We start from the raw sequence: 26,550 nt of genomic DNA, 5'->3' as shown, positions 1-26,550 counted from the left end.
TACACGATGGACTTCAATTGGGAGGTAGCAAACGGCTTTTACCGGACGTACCGTTCCGTCGGCCGTCATGACCGCTTTTTCGGTTGCTGGTTGTAAAACCGCTTTATATCTGTCGGCGATGGCTAGACCGATATCTCCTAATACCGTACGAGACGCGCCGTTGTCTATTAGGGCTTAAATGTTGGGGGTATTGCCTATGCGGATTGTCGTGAATACCCTCAAGTTGAAACCCTTGTCTTCTGTCGGTGGTGTTTTAACTTCTAACCTAAGTGGCTCACTTGTAATTTCTTGTTTTGGTACGGACTCTGAATTTAGGGCCATTATTTGTTGGTTATTTTTTCACGGGTGCGCGTCGTTATTTCCCTCTATGCGATCGTTGACCAAAACAGTTTGGTCGGCCTTATACGGTTTACTAGTTTTCCGGTTTCTCGACTTCTTCGGGGCAACTTCCGCGTTCTTTTCCCTATCTTTTGTTGTTACGGGTATGGATACATCTACGGGTGACGCGTTTATCTGTGTTAAGGTCTGTGGTTACCATTAGTTCCATTTGTTCTTTTTCTTATTCCAATTCGGGTTTCTGGTGTTAGGTTTTAGTGACTGGTCCTGATTAGTTTTTGCACCAATCAGGGCTGCTACCAGCGCACAGTGGTGCAAACCTGCAAATTGAGTTTCAAAAAGGCCTACATGCCTTATTTTTTAACCGATTTTATTAATTTTTTAAATGAAAGCTTACAAAATTGCAAAGAGCTTTGTCGAGCCTGATTTTGAAATTTTTATTTGTTTATATTAATTTGTTTATTGCAAAGTTAACCAAAAGGAAGAATTTTTTAAATAATTTGTTCTCCCATTTATAAAATCAAATATTTAATATTAAAAACTAATAAAAATTAATGTTAGTGTACTCCTTGAATAAAACACAAAAATTAAACAGGTGAAATTTTTAAAATTATAAACAAATTAAGTTAGCAAACATTGACAGCTATAACAAATTGCAAAAAAAGACAATATCTTCAATGGATTTTGATAAAATTCGTTACTCGGGGGTTTTTGGGGTCGCTGATTACAAATCGGATGTTAGTTTTTTAAAATTCAAAATGGCGGGTCCAATATGGCGGACGTCAAAGATAAAAATTCATCAGATTTACTTGAAATTCGTTACTCGGGGGTTTTTGGGGTCGCTGATTACGAGTCGGATGTTCGTTTTTAAAAATTCAAAATGGCGGATCCAATATGGCGGACGTCAAAGTTAGGAATTCATCAGATTTACTTAAAAATCGTTACTTGGGGGTTTTTTGGGTCGCTGATTACAAATTAGATGTTAGTTTTTTAACATTTTAAATAGCGGACGTCAAAAATACAAATTTATGTGATTTACTTCAAAATCATTACTCCGGAGTTCCTACTTACCAAGGCTAATGATGATTAATTTTTTGGTGTTTGAAACAATGTATTAGCTCTGAAAAGGGCAGATTAAATGCTGATTTTTTGTTTTTCTTTATGTAATAGACACAGTTCATACAAACTTCGAATTACATATTTTCAACATTAAGGGGAGACCCCACCTTAATTTTGAACCCTTTAAAATAAAATTATTAAACGAGGTAATATTTTTTTTCTTGCATCATTTTTAACCTGAAAACATATAAGACGGTCAAAAATATTTAATTTTAATTTTTGAAGAGGTTAGAATTTTTTCCTTCTGACCTATTGCATATTATTGCAAATCCATGCGAGAAGTTGTTTAGAGTGGTAAAATATGCATGGAAAAAAATTTTCGTTAAAAAATATTAAAAACTGTTAGAGAAGATCGATTTTTAATATTCAAATCTTTACATTTTTCCAAAATTTCGAAAGCCTTAAATCTTTAATTTTTTTCTAAATTTTGTATATTTACGTAATTTGATGCTATTATTCAAAGAACATTGTTAAAATTGACATTTAGCTCATTTTCGTCGTAAATTCCATAAAAATCATAGTCCGAAGCTTTTATAGTATGCGTTATATATACCGAAATAAATGCAAAAAGCCATGATTTTTATAGTTTTTACCATTAAAATGAGCTAATTGTCAATTTTAACGATGTTTTTTCGACTCAGAGCATCAAATTGGAAAAAAATAAAGGTTCAGGACTTCCGAAATTTCAGCAAAATTTAAAAATTTGAATATTAAAAATCGATCTTCTCTTACAGTTTTTAATATTTTTTAACGAAAATTTTTTTCCATGCATATTTTACCATTCTAAACAACTTCTCGCATGGATTTGCTATAATATGCAATAGGTCAGAAGAAATAAATTCTAACCTCTTCAGAAATTAAAATTAAATATTTTTGACCATCTTATATGTTTTCAGGTTAAAAATCATGCAAGAAAAAAAATATTACCTCGTTTAATAATTTTATTTTAAAGGGGTCAAAATTAAGGTGGGGTCTCCCCTTAAGGGAGTTTGTACATCTGCACAATCAATTCATGAAAAAATAATTTTTCAGAAATTGTAGATGAAATGATTATGCAATTATTACAATAACATTTAAAGTAACAATCATCCACGCGAAGTTTCGATGCCAACGTTGGCATTCTCTTTCGGCATAAATAAACATTCTCTAATTCGACATTAAAGCTAAATTAACTGTTAATAGAAAATATGCTTCTTGAATAGGATGCATGTTCTTATGATATTGGATTCGTAATCAGCGACCCAAAAAACCCCCAAGTAACGATTTTTAAGTAAATCTGATGAATTTCTAACTTTGACGTCCGCCATATTGGATCCGCCATTTTGAATTTTAAAAACTAACATCCGATTTGTAATCAGCGACCCCAAAAACCCCCGAGTAACGAATTTTATTAAAATCCATTAAAGATATTGTCTTTTTTTACAATTTGTTATAGCTGTCAATGTTTGTTAACTTAATTTGTTTATAATTTTAAAAATTTCACCTGTTTAATTTTTGTTTTATTTAAGGAGTACACTAACATTAATTTTCACTAGTTTTGAATATTAAATATTTGATTTTATAAATGGGAGAACAAATTATTTGAAAAATTCTTCCTTTTGGTTAACTTTGCAATAAACAAATTAATATAAACAAATAGAAATTTCAAAATCAGGTTCGACAAAGCTCTTTGCAATTTTGTAAGCTTTCATTTAAAAAAAAATTAATAAAATCGGTTAAAAAAAAGGCCTGTAGACCTTTTTGAAACTTAATTTAATTAATTGAAACTTAATCCGTTTCGGTTTTATTGTTCTAATCTTTCCCCGTATGGTGCCGATCGTGTTTGTCTGTAGTAACCTTCTACTGTCGGTCTTTCCCCCGCGGCTGAAGTCGGATTCGCTTGGGGAAATATACTGTTTGTCGGGTATATATGTGATATGGCTGTTTGGGCCGGTAGGGGTCTGAGGTCGGGTGTCTGTACGGTCCCTGATAGTACCGGTCTGTAGTTTGTTGGTACTCTGTTAACCCTTGTTCGTGTTGTCTAAAATCTAAATGGTCGTGATGGTTTTATGGTAGTAGGGGCGGAAATTGTTTCTGGTTTCCGCTCCAACTCAAACCATTAAATCGTGTGTCCCGATTTTCGAAGTTAACGGTTGGGACTGTTGGAGGCATTGACGATTCTCTGGTTATTTCGGGAAATGGATATCCGTATGCGTCCATTTGTCTACTAGCTTGCCCTTGATTATACACGGGTGGTGCTCCCGGTACCGTCGTTGTTGTATGGCATGTCGGGCAAGTGCTCGTCTCCGCTTGACTATTGAGGACGCGTTCTGTAACCAGGTTCGTCAAGGCAGTGATTTGCTGTTGCATTACTATAATCGATTCGCGCAGTTTTTGGGTTTCTGTGCTTTCCGATTGCGACTCGAATATATAATTTCCCCGCGGGTTTGTGTTTACGTTTAGATACTGCGGATCTAAACGAAAATTAGTGTGAAAATTAGGAGGAAAATTAGTGTGAAAATTTTGTGGTTTAAGGATTTTTTGTATTCCACCTGGGTTACTGTCTGTAAAAATGTTTGGTGTTTCTGTTGTTGCTTGGCTTTCCGGAAGTGTGACATATCTAGCCGATCCTGGTGTTGTCGTATCATGGGACATCTAATCGACCCTGCATTTTCGCGATTAATCGTTCTAATCGTGATTCAAGTACATCAAAAGAGCCTGACGTACTGCAACCGTAGAGTTCGAGTTGCTTCACGACTTTCTCGAATGCTTTTACTCGGCTTCCGAGTTGACCGATTAAAGAATTAGGGTTATTTCCGGTATTTGACTCTACCGTGTTCGTCGCTTGGGCTAGTGACTGGGTTACGGGTGGTCCCGTCGCTGTTTCTTCCCCTTTTTCCTGGCTATTGTAACTTTGTTCTTCAAACCAAAATATAAATATTAAATTCCCGAAACCTTCTTTTAAATTTTTTAAATTTTTCCAACTTTCTGAAAATTTACTTTAAATTCATAAAAAAAATTTCTAACTTCTCAAAAACTTCTTTAAAATTTTCAAAAATCTTATTTTAATTTACTGAAAAAAAATTATATTGTTATTTTTCCCTTGAAATTATTAATATTAGTAAATTATAATCACAATTTAATAATAAAAAAAACAATAACAATAATAACAATCAATCAATTAAATTAATTAATTAACTAATTAATTACTAATCAATCAATTCAACAAATTTAATTTCCGTTACTAATAATACTTTTTAATATACAAACAAAAATTGTAATCCAAGCAATTTTTCTAATATTTGGGTAAATTTCCAAAAATTCCCCAAAATTCTCTTATTTTGAAAATTTATTTACGGTTCAGGATTTCTGATGTTTTGGTATTTTTGGCTTTCGGAAGGCAAAATACCGGTAAAATCCAAAATTTCTCAAATTACCGATAAATTACCTTTCCTGTTCGGTAATTTACCAAAACCTACAATGGCTTTTAATCCTATTTTCTCATTATTAATTTACTTTTTACCAAAACCGTTTCCAAAGTTCTTTTAGTATTGGTAAATTTTTCTACTAACAATTTAGTGACTTTATATAGTTTTCTATTTTGTAAACCTATTGCAAAATCTTAAAAATTGATTATTTGTTCGGTTAAATTCGGTTAATTAATTTTCATATACTAAAGCTTTTGTTTAAGAAAATTATTTTTCTACAGAAGTTACTAATCAACATAGAAATTAATTGTTATCTTTTACTTGAGTACGAGTTATGACTCCATAATGAAGTTGTTTATTTGGCATAAATGTAAACATATTCCTTTTTTTTCTTTTTTTCTTTAGTAAGATTACGGAAAAAAAACTTTTATTTTTTTGTTATTTCTGGTTTTTCCCAGCTTCTGGTTTTCCGTCAAATTTATTGGAAAAAATTCTTTTTTGAAATTATTAACTATAAAATAAAAAGATTTTCCAGGTAAAAGAAAATTTTTTTTTGTGTTATTTCTGAATTTTTCCAGTTGCGTTAATTATTTATTTATTTTTCGCGCGGGGAGGTAGGGACACTGCTGGTATTTTTATTATTTTCCATGCTGAAAATAAATTATTTTCTACAAAAAGCAATAATTTTATAGCAAAATAATAAACAAAAATTAGCACTGACTCTTGCTTAGAGGGAACTCCATGCAATCAGCGGCTACCACTGACCAAGGTTGTTCCACGATTCTTCGCCCCATCATCCCCACAGGACCTTCTTGTGATACCTTGAATTTCTGACCTTCACCCAATTGTAAACCACATGCCAGGCCAAAAGTACTGCTGAATCACACGCTCATATGTCTTATCGATTCCTAAATGTCCCGCTGAAAATTCCTCATGTGTATCGCTAAATACTCTTTCTGTGTACTCTTCAGGTACAACCAGTTTCCAATTTTCGTCCAGGAACAGTGATAACATCGGATCATTCTTACGCCGATACAACTTCCCATCTTCCATTTTCCAATCGGGAAAACGATGTGGATGCTTCTCCACATTTTCGCGACGCCGAACGTACCAAGCATTATCGGTCGCCTCAAACGCTGAAACTTCTTCTTCGTCCTCGATCATCCGGGACAACGCACCTGGAACATGATGGTGTATCCCTCGCCGATGGACTATCTCAAAGTCTCATTGCTGCATCTCAAACTCCCACCTCGCTAATCTTCCTGACGGATCCTTGAGATTCCTCAGCCACTTCAGAGCGCTGTGATCCGTAATCACTGTGAATCGACAAACTTCGACGTACGGTCTGAACTTTTTTATGGCCCATAACAGAGCCAAACACTCTTTCTCGGTCACGCTGTAGTTCTTTTCCGCCTCTAATAACGCCTTTCTCACATACATTATTGGATGCTCTTTGTCGTCTGATTGCTAAGTGAGTACCGCTCCAATTGCGAAGTCGCTGGCATCACACTGAATCGTAAATTGCTTGGAGAAATCCGGACGAGCAAGGATTGGCGCTGAAACTAATTTCTTCTTGAGAGCTTTGAATGCTTCATTCTGATCCTCTCCCCATTTCCAAGCTTGTCCCTTATGTAGCAGACGTAAAAGTGGAATCTTCAGCTCGCTGTCCTTCTTAATGAACCTGGAGTACCAACCAATCATTCCGAGGAACCTTCTCAGTTGTTTCAGATTCTTCGGAGCAGGATACTTCAACACAGGCTCGATTCTCTCTGGATCCAAACGCAACCCCTGACTATCGAGTACACACCCTAAGTATGTGACTCTCGAGCATCCAAACTCGTATTTTTCAGGATTCACTACCAGACCCGCTGTTGTTAATCTTTGCTGGACGACTTCCAACCACCTGGTATGTTCCTCGTATGTACTCGTAACGATAATGATATCGTGAAGATACCCGAATACAACTGGCTCAAACTCTGGACCGAAAAGAGCATCGATGAGGCGCTAAAATGTCATCGTAGCGTTTGTAAGACCAAACGACATTCTTTTGAATTGGAACAGACGCAATCCTGGAATCGAGAACGCTGTGAACTTCTTACTATCCTTTGCCATCGGTACTTGATGATACGCTGCTTTCAGATCAATCTTGGAAATGTAACGCGCCTTCCGGAGCTTATCCAATATTGAATCCATGCTTCTGATCGGATGGGCATCCTTAACCGTGATCTTATTCAAGTCCCTGAAATCGAAACATAATCGCCATGTTCCATCACTTCGCTTGACCACCACTGGGGCCGTACTCCATTCACTTGACGCTCTTTCGATTATCCCTTGATCAAACAACTTTTTCACTTCCGCTATCATCCACTCCAACATTGTCGGCGACATTTTTCGCAACCTGTGCTTGATACCTGTGCTTTTGAGTGTAATCTGTTACGCTGATATTATGTTCGGTTAGATTCGTCATTCCATGAATTTCCCCTTGTGGAATAACCAAATCATCGACAATTTTCTGTACTGTTCGACGCTGCTCACGTGACAGCTCACAAATTTCTGCACATTCGGCGAATATTTTACCATCTTGGCGCTGACATTTGCTTTTCACGAATTCGTGCCATTCCTTGCCCTTTACTCTCCAAAGTCCTTTCCTCAGCTGTACGTCCATGTCCATCTCCTTGCAGAAATCAACTCCCAGAATCACATCCTGAGTTAGGGTATCAACTGCTCGGAGTTCGAATGATTGCGAGACACCATCTACTATTAACCACAGTCTCAATTTTCCTAGAGTACTGGCTGATGATCCGAGTGCACTCTGTATTGCTGCATCTGTCGTCGTCAATCGTTTCTTGAACTTTTCGGACCTACTACTGATATTGTTGCTCCAGGATCAAATAGTGCGTAATATGGTTTATCCGCGATGAAAATTGTCATATAATATATATTCTCGAAACTCGTACCGTTCACTGCTTCAAACTCTTCAGAGGATTCAACATCATTCCTTGATGTTTCTCCCCCCTCTGAGCTCCTACGTGCTGCATTATTTTCAGCACTATGATCTTCACATGGATTTGTTTCATTTGGCTGGACTTCTGCTGCTGGTTCCGAAATTTCTGCACTGCTGGATTCAAGAACAATCGTCTTGTTCTTTTTGCTCGGTTTCACTCCTAAATCCGCTGATGACTCATCCCTAATATTTGTTTCTCTTGTCACAACATCTTTTTGTTGATTATTCAAATTATCGCTGACACTATAACTCGCTTAGATAATTCCTTCATTGACACGCTGACTTGAAGGCAATTGCTCCTCTCTTGCATCGGAATACTGTTTTCGTTGCAGGTGTATGAAACTTCCCTCTGCCTCGCTCCTCACGTCACCTGCACTTGTTATTGGGGGGAGACTGCACTTGTCCCCCCCTCTAAAGTTTTCCAAATACTGCCTTATAAAAACGCAGTTTGGGCAGCGTGAAAAAACTGTTCCCCTTTCACCACATACTTGACACGATTCCTTTATTATTGCTTATTAGGACACTGCGCTGAAAAATGTCCTTGTCGACGACAGCTAAAACAGATTCACTGCGGACACTCCGCTGCCCTATGTCCAACTACTTGGCAAACATTACACGTACCTACAAAGGTTTGCTGGCCGTTATTACTTTTTTCTAACGGTCTTATTGCACCCCATTGATTTTCCTGTGTTGCATTTGCCAATGGTCCCTTCGTGACCTGTGCTGGGACATTATTAGGCAAATTTTGAACGTAAGTGACAGGCAACGCCGATAATTGTGGTATCTCTTGTGACGCTGAAATCGATTTCCCCCCTCTATTAAATTTCCCTGCTTCCTTGGTATTTGCTAAGGCATCGAGACTATCTTCATCCTCGCGTTTCTTCTCATTCTTCTTCTTCTGACTTTTTCCCGCTTTTTTCTTAACCTTTTTCGGTCGCTCTTCTTCCTCTGATTCAGATGCAGATGTTTCTAAAAGTGCATCCAGTTTACTTATTTTACCTGTTGTTGGTGCTGCTGCTTGCGGAACTCTCATCTTGTCCCTTGTTGGTGGCGGTAGATACCTTTTGTCAATATCTTTGATTATCTCGTAACGTCTTAGCGCCACTTCCAATTCAGCAACTGAGTTTACTTGAAATCCGGAAACATAACTCCGATATTCGGGTGTCAACCCCCTGAACACGACATTTAGCCATTTTTCCGCTGAAAGTGGATGCTTGAAATGATCCGCTATCATTTTAAGACTCATTAAATAATGTGATATTCTCTCGTCTTTAGCTTGAGTACGTGCTTTTAGTTCATCCCAAACATCCTACTGATCTATCATTGGCGCGAATTCTCTCAGAAACAGTTTTTTGAACTTCCTCCAAGACGAGATCTCGTCTCGATAAATTCTAAACCAACGACTTGCCTCGTGTCTTAAAACACTTGGGATTGCTCGCAGTAATTGACAATCGCTGATACTACTACTCTTTTTGCAATCTTCAAGACGATTTAAAAATTCCTCCGGATCTGATTTTTCGGACGCTGAAAATTTCACTTCCCAATCCTTTAGAAGTTTCACCGTCTTGACGCCTCTGTGTGATGACGGTCCTCTTCTTTCCCATTGGTGAGACCTTAATTCATTAAGATCCTGATCTGATTCAGATTCACTTGGAGATAACAACCATAATGATTTCGACAGGCTCCGATCAGATTTTACACTACTCTGGCTACTATACTCAACTTCATCACCCCTGTTCTCAGTATACCGATGTATACCCTCTCCCTCTTTACGCTGATAATCCCCGCTTTCTGTACGCTGAAATTTCCTACTCTTAAATTCATCCTCACTTTCTTTACATCCCTTCACTGGTGTGTCTTCCCCTCTTCCTCTCGCTCTCCACTGTTCCCACTCTGGAGGATCCAGGACTTTCCTGGACTTATGTTTGCTTTTAACCTCGTTCCCTTGGCGTTGTGGAGAATGTAAAAAAGTCTCTTTACTTGATAACCGCTGATATCTTCCGGTTTTCGGTATTGCACCCTCACCGTTACCTGCACCCACCTGGATATTCTCAACCTGTGATCCCCTCGCAGCACTTGGTGTATAAAGTTGCATTGGAAATCCCGAATTGTTCCAACTCCAAATACTCGGTGCAAATGCTGACGCGGGAACAACTCCACTCGGCATCGACCATGATACTCTCGTCGTTTCACCTACCATTGTGTTCGTTACTGTTGTTATGACAGTTGTTGCACTCGGTGAGGTTGTAACTGACACTGTTGTTACCACGGAAGCATTAGTGGTAGTAATTGCCACTTCATTACCTCGCTCGCTGAGATTTGTATTGACTTCACTTCCATCTCCAATCTGGTTATCGCCACGATTCATTTCACTATTCTGTTTCTCCAACTCACTCTCCCTGTCTGTCGCTGAAACATCATCCTCCAATATTTCCGTCCAGGCTAAAGGAAGACCTTCCAACATAAAAACTTCCTCTGACTCCGCAGCGTCATATTTTTCCATCCACGGTACATACAACACTTTCCCAATATTATTCTTGTCCGTAATCGTAAAAGACGTTCTCGTAAAACTCTTGACGATCCTTTCGTGCTACAACGTTGACTGCTCAATTCGTTTATTACATCCGAAATGGACATTAAATCGATAGCCTGACAAATTTTCTTGACATCTTGATTTCTGAAGAGTCGAGCGAACTGTTGGCAATAATATGAATCCGTCATGCTAGCCATCATGTTTAAAAATTTCTCAAAAACAAAACTAATCCAAAACGGACTCGATAAAATTTAAATCGATTCCCAACGCTGAAAAATTTCACGACCCGAGAACAATATGGACTGACCACAAAATAAATAAATAATTATACAATAATTAAATATATTACTTTTATAAACGGACAAAAAAACACAAAAAATGGGAAAAGAAAACGAGAAAACAACAATAAAATACTTATCAAACGCTAAAATCGATAAATACTCAATCGTCCTCTCGTCCTTTATTGACAAAGAAAAGTAAACAACTTGGCTCGCTTACGCGCCAAATATTCCCTCCAAATTCAGTGACTGATAAGTTCAATAATTGCTAAAGCGTGGGAATAACTTCTCAATGTCCTCCCGCTTCCCAATTTTCCACAATCAACGATAAAACCGCAAATTATTTCGGCAATTCTCAAATACGCTGATAATAAATTATTATTTACAAAAAAAATAAAAAAAAGTGGTAACACAACACGACTCAATTAATAAAATTTATACATAAATAATTCAATACGACAGAGAGAAAATAAAATACTAAAAAAAACACTGTAAAATAATCTCTATTTAATTACTTTTGCGCAAATTTAACATGTGACATAGCGTCTCTCGACTACTACCGGAAATCCGAACTTGACGAAACTATTTTCTTGCCCGCTCCAATTTTACAAGAATTTCGCCCAATGCGAAATTATTCTTAAGTTCCGGAGTTTGAGTTACTTTTTAACGGCAACGACTTATTATTTCCACAAATAATTATGGTACGCTGATAAATAAGTAATCGCTGAAAATGAAGCACTCTACGGAAAAGCCGACAAAAAAATATTAGTCTCGACAAAAGAAAATAATATTAATATACCGAATCTATTGCCGATTACTTCAATAATAATCGCAACAACCCGATCTAACCGACACCATTCACTTGATTTGGACGCTGATAATTGTAGCGTCCTCTGAGGCCGCAGGTATATTCTCTACGTCACATCCGACCACGAGGGAATTCTCTATTTTCTACTAATACTTAAAATTCACTCAGTAAAATTCTCACTTTTTTACTTTTACACGAGGTTAAAATCACTTTTTTTTATTCTTACACACGGTTCCCCTTAATCAAAAACCTTATCCAAAATTCAATTTTCCTCCTCACGCTGATATACAGAAAATTAATTTTGAGAATTGCTTATCTCATTGACTCAACGTGGCCCCACGTTGGGCGCCATTTTGTAACGCGACTTTTGTTAACACGAATAACTTGCATCTATCGGTTACTAATTCACTAAAACCTTACCACTCCTCTTAACACTCATGGGAAGTACAATTGAGACAAACGACCGATCCTCGACGTTGAGATCAGCAATCCTTGGAAATGAAAATCGACTTACTCACGCTGAGAACTAACCAACGACGCTGTTTCCTCTCGTACTCTGCTCGACTCGTCCTGAACTCCACGCTAGGTAAAACGCGAAATAAACCAAATATTCAATTTCACTTAACTCGTTTATTAATCACTTTGTAACTTATAATTGGTAACAATTAATTACTAAAAAAAGTTCTCTTAATCGTAATATTCTCGTCGCTGATAAATAGGTTCACTTCCTAAGGCTTCCGTAAAGGAACTGACTTTATACAAAATTGGGAAAACGGTCGCCGGCCGGCTTCTTCGCGATCTCTCGTCTCTCTCGCTCCAATGGTAAAAATCCTAACAACTGTTTCCGTCACTCCAATGAGCCTAACACCTGTTGAAAAAGAATCGGGGGGAAACGCTGATATTCGGGACTTTTCGTCTAACCATGCGCGATGACAAGTGCAATGCAAAATTGCGAAGAATATATTCGACGCTGACAACCAATTCTAACCAACAAATACTAAACTGAATTTAAAACTAATTATTATTTTAATTATACAGATTCATCGTTACAACTATAAGGTATAAATAAATTTAAAAAAATAAAAAAAAAATCCGGCTTAAAATTAAGAAAACTTAATTTATTTATAAAAAAAATTTTTTTGTTTACATTTCTTAAAAGTCGAAAGAAACCTAAAACTTTCATTCTTTGACAACTTTTTCCTAAACTCAATATTTTCGGACATATAAGCTACTGAATATAGGTCTACAATTAAAGTCCAAAATTTCGAAAATTCATAACTCGAAAATTTGGACAATTAAATAAAAATAAAAAAATACGTGTATCTGTTTTTTTTCGATACAGAATAGGAAGAAAATATTTTTGGCCGATTTTAAGAGGTCGGCTAAAATCTCACGTGGAATTGCCCATATATTTGTGTGTGATATTAATTAGCCATTTGATACCTGAAATCAACTTATGCTGTTTCTCTGATTTGGTTAAACATGTAGGTAAATCAACAGAACCGGTCGATTCTATGTTACTGGCAAATCTTTCTACTTTTAAAGTAATCTATTAATTAATTTCATATTTTTACTACTTTAGAAAAGCTCTGAGAACCTATTGAATTAATATTAACATAATATAAAATTAAGATTTTTAACACAAATTAAACAAAATAATATCTACCTGGTCATTTAAAAAGAAAAAATTGTATAAATTATTTAAAAACTAATTTGTTACATTTGTAACACGTCTAGCAATAAAAATTGTCCGAAATTAAAGCAAATAAATTAGGACAGAACACTAACATCTCGTACGGATGACAAAATAAGACTAAAATCTAAGGGAGACAATTTTTCACTTCATATAAACAGCACGTGTGGAGTCTATGAACTCAAATCAAAACAATCGAGATAAAATCATTCTTTCAAGTTTCTTAATAGAGGAAAATAAGTATTGCTTAGAAACTGTATATCCTTCTTCTTGTCGATCGTATGATCGTTAAATTTAACAAATAACATTTATGAAATTAATCGTTTTTTATAATTTGATTTTAGGTATATAATTTTGACTTCATTAAAATTGAAAGAATGATTAAGCGTCGTTTGATGCTCATTCACCACAGATTTAATTTTTTTGTTTTTATGTTCTTTTATTCTTTTTTCTAAACTACGCTCAGATTCACCGTATTCAGATTTCATAAAAAATCGTTGCTTGGGGGTTTTCGGGGTCGCTGACTACGAATTTGAAGTCGGTTTTTAAAAATTAAAAATAGCGAATCCAATATAGCTGCCAAAAAAATTTTAAATTTTTTAGAATTGAATATAATGTTGGTTTTTCCCAAATTTTAAATGGCAAATTGAATACGACTTACGATTAAAATTTTTACATACTCCTTTTATTCTTATTACTTACAATTAGATGTTTCCTTAAGCCGCTAACTGTAAATCTGAATTTTTCCTACGTCTGGAGTGCCCAGAAAGGTGAAGAATTTAATTTTAAACATTTAAAACGATTGAAAGTTGCATTTCAACAGCCGTATGACACTCTTATAAATTTTCATATGAATAAGTTAGCAGAGATTTGACTAGGCGCTGGGTGTAAAAAGGCTGATTTTTGTCGGAAATTTAAAAAAAGATAATATTATTTTTATTATTTATAAATATTTATTAATTATTTATCAATATTTAGCAAACTTAATAAAAATTAATAAATATTTGTAAATTATAAAAATAATATTATTTTTTTTCATCCTGGCAAAATATCGGCCTTTTTTTGCAGTCAGCGCCAGGTCAAATCTCTGCCAACTTATTCATAGCAGTTCAGGCTCTGTATCTTAAAAGGTCTATTTTACCATTTAAAATCAATGCTAAAAGTGTCCTTTTAAGATCGGCCCAGGGGTGCTATTCTGTAACTTCACTTCACATTCACTTCACTTTCACTTCACATTCACTTCACATTCACTTCACATTCACTTCACTTTCACTTCACTTTCACTTCACTTTCACTTCACTTTCACTTCACATTCACTTCACATTCACTTCACTTTTCACTTTCAATGTGAAGTGAATGTGAAGTGAAAGTGAAGTGAATGTGAAGTGAATGTGAAGTGAATGTGAAGTGAATGTGAAGTGAAAGTGAAGTGAATGTGATGTGAATGCGATGTGAAAGTGAAGTGAAAGTGAAGTGAATGTGAAGTGAAAGTGAAGTGAATGTGGAGTGAAAGTGAAGTGAAAGTGAAGTGAATGTGAAGTGAATGTGAAGTGAATGTGAAGTGAATGTGAAGTGAAAGTGAAGTGAAAGTGAAGTGAAAGTGAAGTGAAAGTGAAGTGAATGTGAAGTGAAAGTGAAGTGAAAGTGAAGTGAAAGTGAAGTGAATGTGAAGTGAAGTTACAGAATAGCACCCCAGTAATGGCTCATTATTGACACTTTAATGGCAAAAATTTTGTTTCTTTCATAGCAAATTATAATTTCCAGTAATGGGACGTAGCTCGGCTTAATAACGGCACATTAATGGCTAAAATTTTTGATTTATGACGTCAAATATATCTTAAGAGCGTCCTAAAGACGTCCCAGTGACCACAGGGAAAAATCAAAAGAGTTTGTAAAAATTTTAATTGTAAGCCGTATTCAATTTACCATTTAAAATTTGGTAAAAACCGACATTATATTCAATTCTTAGAAATTTAAAATTTTTTTGGCCGCTATATTGGATTCGACATTTTTAATTTTTAAAAACTGACTTCAAATTCGTAATCAGCGACCCCGAAAACCCCCCGAGCAATGATTTTTTAGGAAATACAATTTTTTTTAAAATACCCCATTTTAGGTCTGCTATTTTGGATCCGAAGTTTTTAATTTCTTTATGTATTCAATTTTTATGTAATTATAGTCACTGAATTCAAATCAAAAGTAAAAATATGCGAAAAGACTATTTTAGATATAAAAAGTAAGTAAATTCTCATGCAAATCAATTTCTCAGACTTCACCACCTTACCAGGCGTGTAAAAAAATACCAGCACCAAACTTTAGGTCGAACTACGTTTTTTTTCTTAGATACATCCTAAAGAAGGAAACCTGCCATATGTCACTCTTCGCACTCCAAATTTTATTTTTTTGTGCCTGTGTAATAAAACAAAATAAATTAATTTAAAACATGAAATATGCATTGTTACAACGAAACAATTCTAATTGTTGGTGAATTAAACTTCACTTTTTGTAGAATGTATTGAAAGCTAAAAAAGATGTGCTCTTAATTATAAAGAAATTGTAGTACTTGAAAATAGCGTTACTAATTATTTTTCAATAATAACATTCTGTTAACTTTGTTTCATTACTTTCGTGGCGATTAATCAATTATTAAAATTTATTACAGCAGTTCTTATTCGTCTTGAACACACGAATAAATCTTGATATAGTAAAATAATGTGCCTTTAGAAATAAAGAAAAACGTGCGTTATTATTAAAAAGTGTTATTATAATTAACTATATTAATCTTTATACTCATTCTGTTTGTCACAGTATGAGAGATAAAGCACGATAAAGAGAAAGAGAGGGAGGTATTGTCTCTCTTTTTAGTTTAGTGTAGGAAAGAAAGAGAGTTTTCTCCATTGTCCGTGTTAGGTAGAAAGAGAGGAACAGAAATTAGTAGGGGAAGGAACAGTGGGGAATTTCATTTTTAAGCCAAAATACGAAAAGGGCGTCTTATTTCCTTATTGGCTAATTATTTTTCTTTTTTCACTCACAGATAGATTAAGGAGTGAAAGAGAGGGAGATCGAGAACGAGGTAAGAGTGAGGGGTATAAATTTTATCAGTATTTCATAAACCAAATGGACAATTTTTCACCAATTTTTGACCCCCCCGCCTCCGGTTGTGGACAATCGTGAACATTTGGAAAACCCCTCCCCCCTTTACACTTGTCTACGTGGACAATGCACATTTGAAAAATATGTGGCTTATTTCATTTAAAAGGTAAAATATAGTCTGCAGGAGAGTTAAAATGTGAATTTTCGATTTTGTATTTGTAATCAAGTTTTCTGTATTATTTAATGTTCTAAAAAATCTAAAGGAATAGTGGTTATAACATTAGACGTAAATATTGTTTTTAATGTCAGACAGTTTTTTGGCAGAATATGATCACTATTGCTTGGTTTTCGTTCAACTTTATTTTTTTAAATAAATGAACTTTTTTCTTTTTTTGTGTAAATGTTAAGATGCGTTTATATAAATAAATATTAATTCTATTGCGTGGACAACAAACTTTTTTTGTTTTTATACAAAAAATGAGAGAAAATTGGTTACAGTACTTCGGGACAGTAGGGGACATTTGAAAAAGAAACAGTATATAAAAAAGAACAAATATTATATTAAGAATATCTATACTATATTCATATAAATAACTTCTTATCATATAAAACCAAGTTCCTGTTTTTTATACATTGAATTTAAAAACTCTTACCTACATAATAAGAATAAAGCTATTATACGGGACAGTAGGGGACATTTTGCTCTTTTCTTGATTCACAACATAAGTATGTTATGTAGAAAGTAACGGAAGCTGTTAGATTTCTTAAAGAATTGAAACTTTTTGCTAATAATTGCGTTGTAAGAGATTTAAAGTATTTACTTACCATTTTATTATCAAATCAATTATTTTTCTGCTCCACTATATAATTTGTAGGATAGAGACCAGAACATTCTAATTGCTTTGATGTTTTGAGGTTATTTATTTATTATTGTATCATCGGTAAAACAGTGAGTGTAAGCGCGTAACCTATTCGTAGTGAGTGTGCAAAAATGAATTCATTTTGGCAGAATATAAAATATGAAAATAAGTGACATGTTTTTAATAATTTCTTAAAATGATATTCTTGAATTTTATATGAAGTAATTAATGAATTTTAAAATATAAGGTTTAGAGATTACCCACATAGCACAATATCTTGCTGTAAGTTTGTGGTGTGGATTACACGTATAGTTTGTAAGGATAGGGTTGTATACTTGTGGTAAACTTAAGGTAAACTTTAAATTTCCGCCATTACGGTAAGCTTACAAGTAAAGGTTATTGTAAGCTTACAAGTAAAGGTTACTGTAAGGTTACAAGTAAAGGTTATTGTGAGCTTACAAGTAAGGGTTACAGTAAGCTTACAAGTAAAGGTTATTGTAAGCGTACATGTAAAGGTTATTGTAAGCTTACAAGTAAAGGTTATTGTAAGCGTACAAGTAAAGGTTATTGTAAGCTTACAAGTAAAGGTTCGCGCATAAACATAACATCCTAACTAACTGAGCTAAGTAGGGTACTGACAAAAAAATGAATTTTGCTTTTAAAGAGTTAGTCATCTTCTTGGTTCACCTTAAAAGCAAAATTAATTTTTTCTTTGTCAGTTCCCCACTTAGCTCAGTTAGTTAGGATGTTAGGTTTATGCGCGTCGATCCCGGGTTCGAATCCCAGTCCTCCCAAATTTGTTTTCAAGATTTTCAACGGCTGTTAGATTTCCAAAATGGAGCAAGACCAAAAATTTTTTATTTATTTTTTAATTATATTATAAATTATTTTGTAAAGATTTACCTTATTTAGTAAACTTACTACAACCTTACCTCAACCTTACAACTTTATAGTAACCTTACCACAACCTTACCATTTAAGCTTACAAAAACCTTCACTTGTAAGCTTACTATAACCTTTACTTGTAAACTTACAATAACCTTTACTTGTAAGCTTACAATAACCATTACTTTTAAGCTTACAATAACCTTTACTTGTAACCTTACAGTAAACTTTGCTTGTAAGCTTACAATAACCTTTACTTGTAAGCTCACAATAACCTTTACTTGCAACCTTACAGTAGCCTTTACTTGTAACCTTACAGTAACCTTTACTTGTAAGCTTACAATAACCTTTACTTGTAAGCTTACCGTAATGGCGGAAATTTAAAGTTTACCTTAAGTTTACCACAAGTATACAACCTTATCCTTACAAACTATACGTGTAATCCACACCACAAACTCACAGCAAGATATTGTGCTATGTGGGTATAAAGAATTTTTGTTTAAATCTAATACAAAAGAATGTATATATGGGTGACTTCAAATAAAAGGGAATTCTGCCTCCGTGGAATGTTGGAATCACAATTTTCAATTAAGGGGTTGTCAATATTATTTTCGGGTTATTTATATATTTAAAATTACGGAAATAATATTCACTGAGCATAACATGACAACAACTTTGTAAAAAAAAATGATTTTCTGGCAGAAAACCGTCAATTTTCTGCCTATTTTTACCTTGACAAATTAACCTTTATTGAGAATCTATAATCTTGAATATTACAAAATAATTATTCATCATATTTTAAAGATATGAGCAGACAATAATTTCACAGATTTTTTATGTGTATGCAAGTAGAACAGTAGAAAAGTACAGAAGCAGACAGAAATTGACTCTAAAACTTCAGATTCTGCTTTCAAAATTCTGCTAGAGTATTAAAATCCACACTTTTCTAATCAAAACTACATGATAACTCTTCAATAACCTCCCACTAGACGTAACAAAACAAACTTTTCCTTTTTTCCAGTAAAATTTTTATTCACGAGGGCAAAAATCATCAACTGAACCGAGGGACAGTAATGACATTTGGATATGAACTATGTTAAATTAAAGCAAACGAGTATTATAGAATTTATTTTATTGTAATTAACATTAATTTAAAATAAAAAATAACAAATCAGACATAAACAATTAAGAAATATTTTGCTTTCAGAAAAGAAATTTAAATTTGACGCATGTTTTTGAGAACTTTATCGTAATTTTTAAGAGAGAACAAATTGTTCTTTTTCAACTTTGTCGGTTTTGATACTGCACAAATAATGTCGTATTCAAATATTGACGTATAATTGTTGATAGATATCCACATACACACATAAATTCGAACACATGCGTATAGATATCACATTCTGAAGTCATTACGCAATTAATTTCTCTCAAACTCTATAAATCATACTAAAAATGGGGGACAGTAATGACAGGGACAGCAATGACATTCTGCCGAAAATTAAATTTTATTCATTAAATATGTGTTTTAAAATATTTCTGTCAATGGTATTCGAAAATGCTTGCAAATCCACCTGAAAATTCGTTATTCCTAACTATTTTTCATCATTTCCTGAATTTTGGGCAGACGGGACAGCAATGACAAAAAAAGTCGAAATATTCTGCCGATTTTTCTGCCCGTCTGTCAAATTATAACAGTAAACCGAAGGGAGCCAATTTTTTTTTATTTTCGAGATTATAAATCAATATTTTAGAAAATTTAACTCTGAAACCAATACGTGAGATTAAAAAATTGTAAAGAGACTTCAAAGGTAAGCATATTTTTTCCAAGATACAATTTAAAAAGCGAGGGACATCTGTTCGGGATTTTTATTTGCGTACAAAAATTAAAAAATTTTGTCAAAATGCTTCGAATTATCAGACTAGAGGGTAGACAAAGCCATCAGAATTTTTTTTCAAGTTTCAGTGAACATGTGACAACAGTATGAACGTTTGAAACTTACAGAAGTAGCCCAGGGACAGGGACAGTAATGACATTTCTGCCTATTTTTGCCTGTTTCTAATGGGTTATCTCGTTTTCTATTTTGTCAATTGGTATCAAACTTGGAGAATAAATTTATTACATCACTAACTACCGCGAAAAAGCTTCATATTGGCAAAAACAAGCCTACAAGTCAATTTTTGAAGTGGGGGACAGCAATATTCCCTTTTAACCCTCCTGCGTACCTATTTTCACCCATAAAATTGTTTCCAAATTTTTCACACTGTTGGATTTTTCTACAATTTGGTACCTAGGGGTTTTTGGGGTCGCTGATTACGAATCTGAGGTTAGATTTAAAAAATTCAAAATGGCGGATCCAATATGGCAGATGAATTTTTAAAAAATTGTTTGATTGTAATGAAACTTGGTATCTAGGGGTTTTTGGGGTCGCTGATTACGAATCTGAGGTCAGATTTAAAAAATTCAAAATGGCGGATCCAATATGGTGGATGAGTTTTTAAAAAATTCATCAAAATTTCTTGAAAATTTATAATCGGGGGTTTTTGAGGTCGCTGATTACGAATCTAAGATCAAATTAGGAAAATTCAAAATGGCGGATCCAATATGGCGGACGAATTTTTAAAAAATTGTTTGATTTTATTAAAAAAATTTAATGAAACTTTGTGTCTAGGGTTTATAGAGGTCACTAATTACGAAGCTGAGATCAGATTTTAAAAATACAGAAGATCAGAGCCAATATGGCCGCCAGTTTTAGAAATTTTTTAGATTTGTTTTAGATATATTGGTATTTTACAAGTCCTTCATAATTTCATAATTTCAAAATTTAAAAAAATTGCATACTTCTAGATGTTTTTTGTAATAAGTTAGTAAACAACAACATTATTTGTTTAAAAAATTAAAGAATCGTTAAATTTATGAAAAATCTTCATGTAATATTACACAGCTTAGTTAATTGCAAAATTAGAAAAAAGCTGCACGTTTCTAGATATTTTTTGTAAAAAGTTAGTACATAACAACAATTATTTGTTAAAACAATCAAAGAATTGTTAAATTTATAAAATATTCTTATATTGCCATTTTGAGTTTTAAAAATCTGACCTCAGATTTGTAATCAGCGACCACGAAAACCTCTAGATACCAAGTTTTATTAAAATCAAACAATTTTTTTAAAATTCATCCGCCATATTGGATCCGCCATTTTTAATTTTTTAAATCTGACCTTAGATTCTTAATCAGCGACCTCAAAAACACCCGATTATAAATTTTCAAGAAATTCGGACGAATTTTTGAAAAACTCATCCGCCATATTGGATCCGCCATTCTAAATTTTTTTAATCTGGCTTCAGATTCTTAATCAGCGACCTCAAAAAACCCCGATTATAAATTTTCAAGGAATTTGGATAAATTTTTGAAAGACTCATCCGCCATATTGGATCCGCCATTTTGGATTTTTTAAATCTGACCTTAGATTCGTAATCAGCGACCTCAAAAAACCCCGATTATAAATTTTCAAGAAATTTGGATAAATTTTTGAAAAACTCATCCGCTATATTAGATCCGCCATTTTGGATTTTTTAAATCTGACCTTAGATTCGTAATCAGCGACATCAAAAACCCCCTATTATAAATTTTCAAGAAATTCGGATGAATTTTTGAAAAACTCATCCGCCATATTGGATCCGCCATTTTAAATTTTTTTAATCTGGCTTCAGATTCTTAATCAGCAACCCCAAAAATCTGTGAGATACCAAGTTTCATTGAAATCAAACATTTTTTTTAAGAGAAGTATGTATTTGCAACTTTTATTTTGTGACCTATCCTCTGCTGTTTATAACAAATATTTAATACTTCGTTTATTAACAAATACTTTAATTAGAGACTTTATTATGTATGTATCATTAACTATGAACCTTGCACTGTAAGTTGCACTTTGTCTCGTGTGTTAAAGTTAATTTGTTTAAAAGTTATGAGAAAAAATATTTGGACGAGTATACTCGTCCTCGCGCATTTGGTAACAACTTAGTTTGGACGAGTATACTCGTCACGGTACGCAGGAGGGTTAAATGAAGTCACCCATATAATAATTATTAGAGGCAATGTAGTGCAAGTGTTTTAAGGACAGGGACAGTAGGGGACATTTAGTCTGCTTTTTAGTCTGTCATTTCATTTTAAAGCACCTCAAAGTTCTTCTATAAGTTAATAAAAAATTAGAGTATGTTATAGGGTCAATTGGGATAAATGTAAACGGAATATCTATTTTTCACCAAAAACATTAGTTTTTTTTGTTGAAAAGTAAAACGGACGGATTTTTTTTGCATAAACTTGTTACTAGAGTTCCCTAGAAACATTTTGTAAGGTTCAAAAAAATATTGATGCACCTGAATCGTCTAAAACTGACTGTTTACATTTACCCCGAGATTTTGAAATTTTCCTAAAATTCGGGGTAAATGTAAACACCACTGTAGTTAAGCGAGGTTTAATAAACAAGTTATTTTAAGTATACTACTGTTTTAAGGGATGGAAAAACTGAAAAAAAATTCTTCGTAGATGTATAGTAAATCAACCGGTTGACTGACAATGTATCATATAAAATAAACAATCAACCATTACAAAATTAGTAATGTAAAAACTTGAATAACTTGAACAAATTTTAATAGATTTTCATTCAACTTGGTAAAAAGAAGTTTTTAAGGTTGCTGAATAAGAATCTAAAATCGAATTTTTAAATTTCAAAATGGTGGATCCAATATGTCGGATGAACCTAAAAATAATATTTTTAAAAATTGATCAAATTTGCTTGAATCTGGCTACTAGGGGGTTTTTGAGGTTGCTGAATACGAATTTGAAGTCAAATTTTAAATTTTCAAAATAGCTGATGAACCTAAAAATATTTTTAAAAATTGATCAAATTTTCAAAAAGAAAAATTTTTTTATCAAATTTTTTTTTCAAAGAGGATCTAATTTCCTTTTATATGTCATTTTACATTGCCAAATTAATGAAATTGTGAAATAGAAGCAAATTTATTTAATTATTTTCTTTTAAAATGTAGTTCAAGTTCTGTTTACATTTACCCCGAGTTTTCGAATTCTCGGGGTAAATGTAAACACTTAATTATTTATTAACTAAATTGATGAAAATCAAAAATCAAAGTCAATTTTTGTTAGGGCATTAATAAGGAAGAATTACATATTTTTGTTTGATTTTTAAATTTATTTTTATGCAAATGCGAGACAAAATACTGAAACAGTAAAATTTTGATTTTCAATCTTTTTTGCATTAAAAAATAACTTACACTACGGCATTGCCAATTGTCAAAATAAAATATTGGCAATACTCAGAACATCTTGTAGGTGAGCAGAGGTAAAAATATTGACGTCGTACTAATTTTTAATTTGTAAATTTAGCTGAAACATCTGCTGTTTACATTTACCCCTTGTTTACATTTACCCCAAATGAGCCTATATTAATCAAATAAACCAAACAATATTCATTTGCTAGCTAAAACCTTTTTTTGACCAAGAGACATAGACTTTACATTTTAAATGAAATAAGCCATGTAAGTATTTTCTTTTATGTTACAACTGCATTTTAAAAAGTAATGAAGCTCATCTTTGAACATATTTTAAAGCACGAAATTACGAAAATGATTAACGATTAAAAAAATAAATAAACACTATAATTTAATTAAACACTTTATTTTTTTTAATTATTATATTGTTATATTAAGATCATAGTCAGGGAAACAAAACTTTCTCAGTAAAGTCAGGGAAATGTCAATAAAAAAATGTTTTTTAGGGAAAGTAACAAAAATTGAGACTTTTTTTCGACTTATAAACAAATCTTTCAAATTAAGAAAAATTAGCATCTATTTTTTTAAAATGCAATATTTTCAGTCCTGTTAATAATTAAAATTCTCAAAAAATTTGATCATATTTATTAAAATTTTTTACTAATTCTATTATTTTTAAAAGATTTTACCAAATTTTAATTTTTTAAAGATAATTGAATCTTAAATAATCATTATAAAACAATTATACTAATTACTTTTGAAAACTATTTTAATGTAATTTTTCAAAAATAATTGAATTCTTTCAGAGAGTTTCTGTATAATTCAAAAAAAACTAATTAATTTTTTGATGAATTTCAATTAAAAATCTTGCACATAAATGATTTTTTCAATAAATTATTTTTTCAAAATGTTAAAAATAATTCTGAAATATTATTTTTGTATGTATTTAGATTTTTGGAAATATATGTAATTGAAAACACTAAAAAATATTAAATTTTAAAAAATTAGAAGCCAATTTTAATTAATTTTTATTTCTAATTTTGCCTTTAAATATTTTTTATTCTTCAAAAACTGATTTTCAAAAATTGTAACAAAATACTTCAAATAAATTAATTATTTTTCAATTAAATTTTACAAAATTTCAACTATTCAAAAAGATTTTTATTATAGATATATTTCAAAAATTGAATTATGTCTTAAAAATGATTCAAAATCAATTTTTGAATGATTCGTTTATAGTTCCTTTTTGCATTATCAAAATCAAAATAACTTGCACTTTTTTACTAAAAATTGTGGTTTTTTTATTGATTGTCTCAATTTTCTTAATTTCCATGAAAAAAAATTTTTCCTGACATTTCCCTGACTATAGTGTTAATATAATATTATAATAATTATAAAAAAAGATTTTAATCAAATTATAGTGTTTATTTATTATGTTAATGATTAACTCATTAACGCCTGAAAAAGGAAAATTCTTTGCGCAATTTCAACCTATACTTTTCTGAATAAAAAGGATCATATTTTATTATATTGAGTGTGCTCTTTTCGATTCCAGTGTAAAAAAAAGATTTTCTTTCAACCTAAAAATTAAATATGGCGGTTATATTTCAAAAACACAAAAAAGTTTCATTTTTTTAAGTTTGATAATTTTTTTACCCTTTAACCCCTTCCCAGTGTATGCCGTCTATAGAGGCAAAAATAATTCGTGCCACCAATGTGTATGACCGCTATAGTGGCATCTAAAATATGAATATCAATGAATAATCTAAAATTTTTGGGGTCGCTGAAAATGCTGATTTGGGGGATTTTGAGCTTTCTAAATCCAAATCTTTAGTCAAAATTAAAAAATTCAAAATAGCGGCTCCAAAATGGCCAACGAAAAAATTTTAAATCCGTAAAGTTTGAAATCTTTCAATCGCCATTTTGAATTTTGAATTTTTGATTACGCTGATTACGAATTCGATTTTAGTTTCCAATAAGTCAAAATGGCGGATCCAATATGGAACAAAAATTTTACTTAATGCATTTGATCTTAATTTTGTCACTCGGTGGTTTTTAAGGTCGCTGATTACGAATACGATGTTTGCTTTCAAAAATTCAAAATGGCTAATATAATACGGGGAAGAGAAATTAAAAAAATTTTCTATCCACGCTCGCTGGTTGTGAGTCGGTGCAAGTGTTAAAACAGAAGTCAATTGTCAGTGAGCGTTCCTAGGACATTTATACCTACCTGACTGGTATTAGAACTCCCGAGTAACAAAATTAAGGTCAATTGCATAAATTAAAAAGAAAATTCCGCCATTTTAAATTTATGAAAACTTACATCAAATTCGTAATCAGCGACCCTAGAAACCACCGAGTGACCAAATTAAGGTCAATTGCATAAAGTAAAAATTTTTGTTTCATATTGGATGGGAGAGGGTCAAAAATTGGTGAAAATTGCTTATAACGAATTCTTGAAATAATACAGTTTGAAAATTGCTTATAACGAATTCTTGAAATAATACAGTTTTCCAGCAAACTGAAAATTTAAGGAAATCCTTAATATGAAACGAGCAGATATGCAAATTAGGTAAAGAGAGACATTCTTATTTATATTGACTTTAGAGAAAGAGAGAAACATAAAAATTAGAAGTCATCTTGTTTATGTCAAAAAATTTTGAAATTTTGAAAATTCGTTGTTAATAAAATTTTTTCTTAAATTTAACAGTAACAGGTCGATTTGTGATGTCCTTAAAACATTAAAATTATGTTTATCTGGATTTTTTTAAAAAATTAATTAATCAGTTTTTAAAAACTTGCTCCTCAAATATAAATGTTTAATTTTATTTATTTTTCATTACAAGTATAGTAATGATTAAAAAATATGTAAGTATTAAAAAGTTTCATTTATCTGATTGTTCAAACTTTAAGGAAATTTAGTACTTAAGAGATGGTTATAAGTAAAAAAAAAATGTAGAGGAAGTAGATGGTTGAAAATATTAATGGGAATAAGAGGATTGGAGATTATAATAAAGTTCTTAATTTTAACAGAAAATGAACTAATTGAAATATAGACACTCCAGTGTCACACATTACATATTTATTAGTATTAATTTACAAATTAGAAATAAATAATTTACTTTAGAAGACAAAAACCTTTCAATTGTTATATAAAAATTGTGCTTGCTCTTTATTTTATTAACTTAATTAAAAATACCATTGTTTTGTACACAATTAATGCTGCTTTACACAATTCTATACTG

The sequence above is a fragment of the Leptopilina heterotoma genome, unplaced genomic scaffold (assembly GCF_015476425.1).
Source record: "Leptopilina heterotoma isolate Lh14 unplaced genomic scaffold, ASM1547642v1 Lhet_40, whole genome shotgun sequence".
NCBI classification, from domain to species: Eukaryota; Metazoa; Arthropoda; class Insecta; order Hymenoptera; family Figitidae; genus Leptopilina; species Leptopilina heterotoma.
This window is presented reverse-complemented; position numbering follows the sequence as displayed.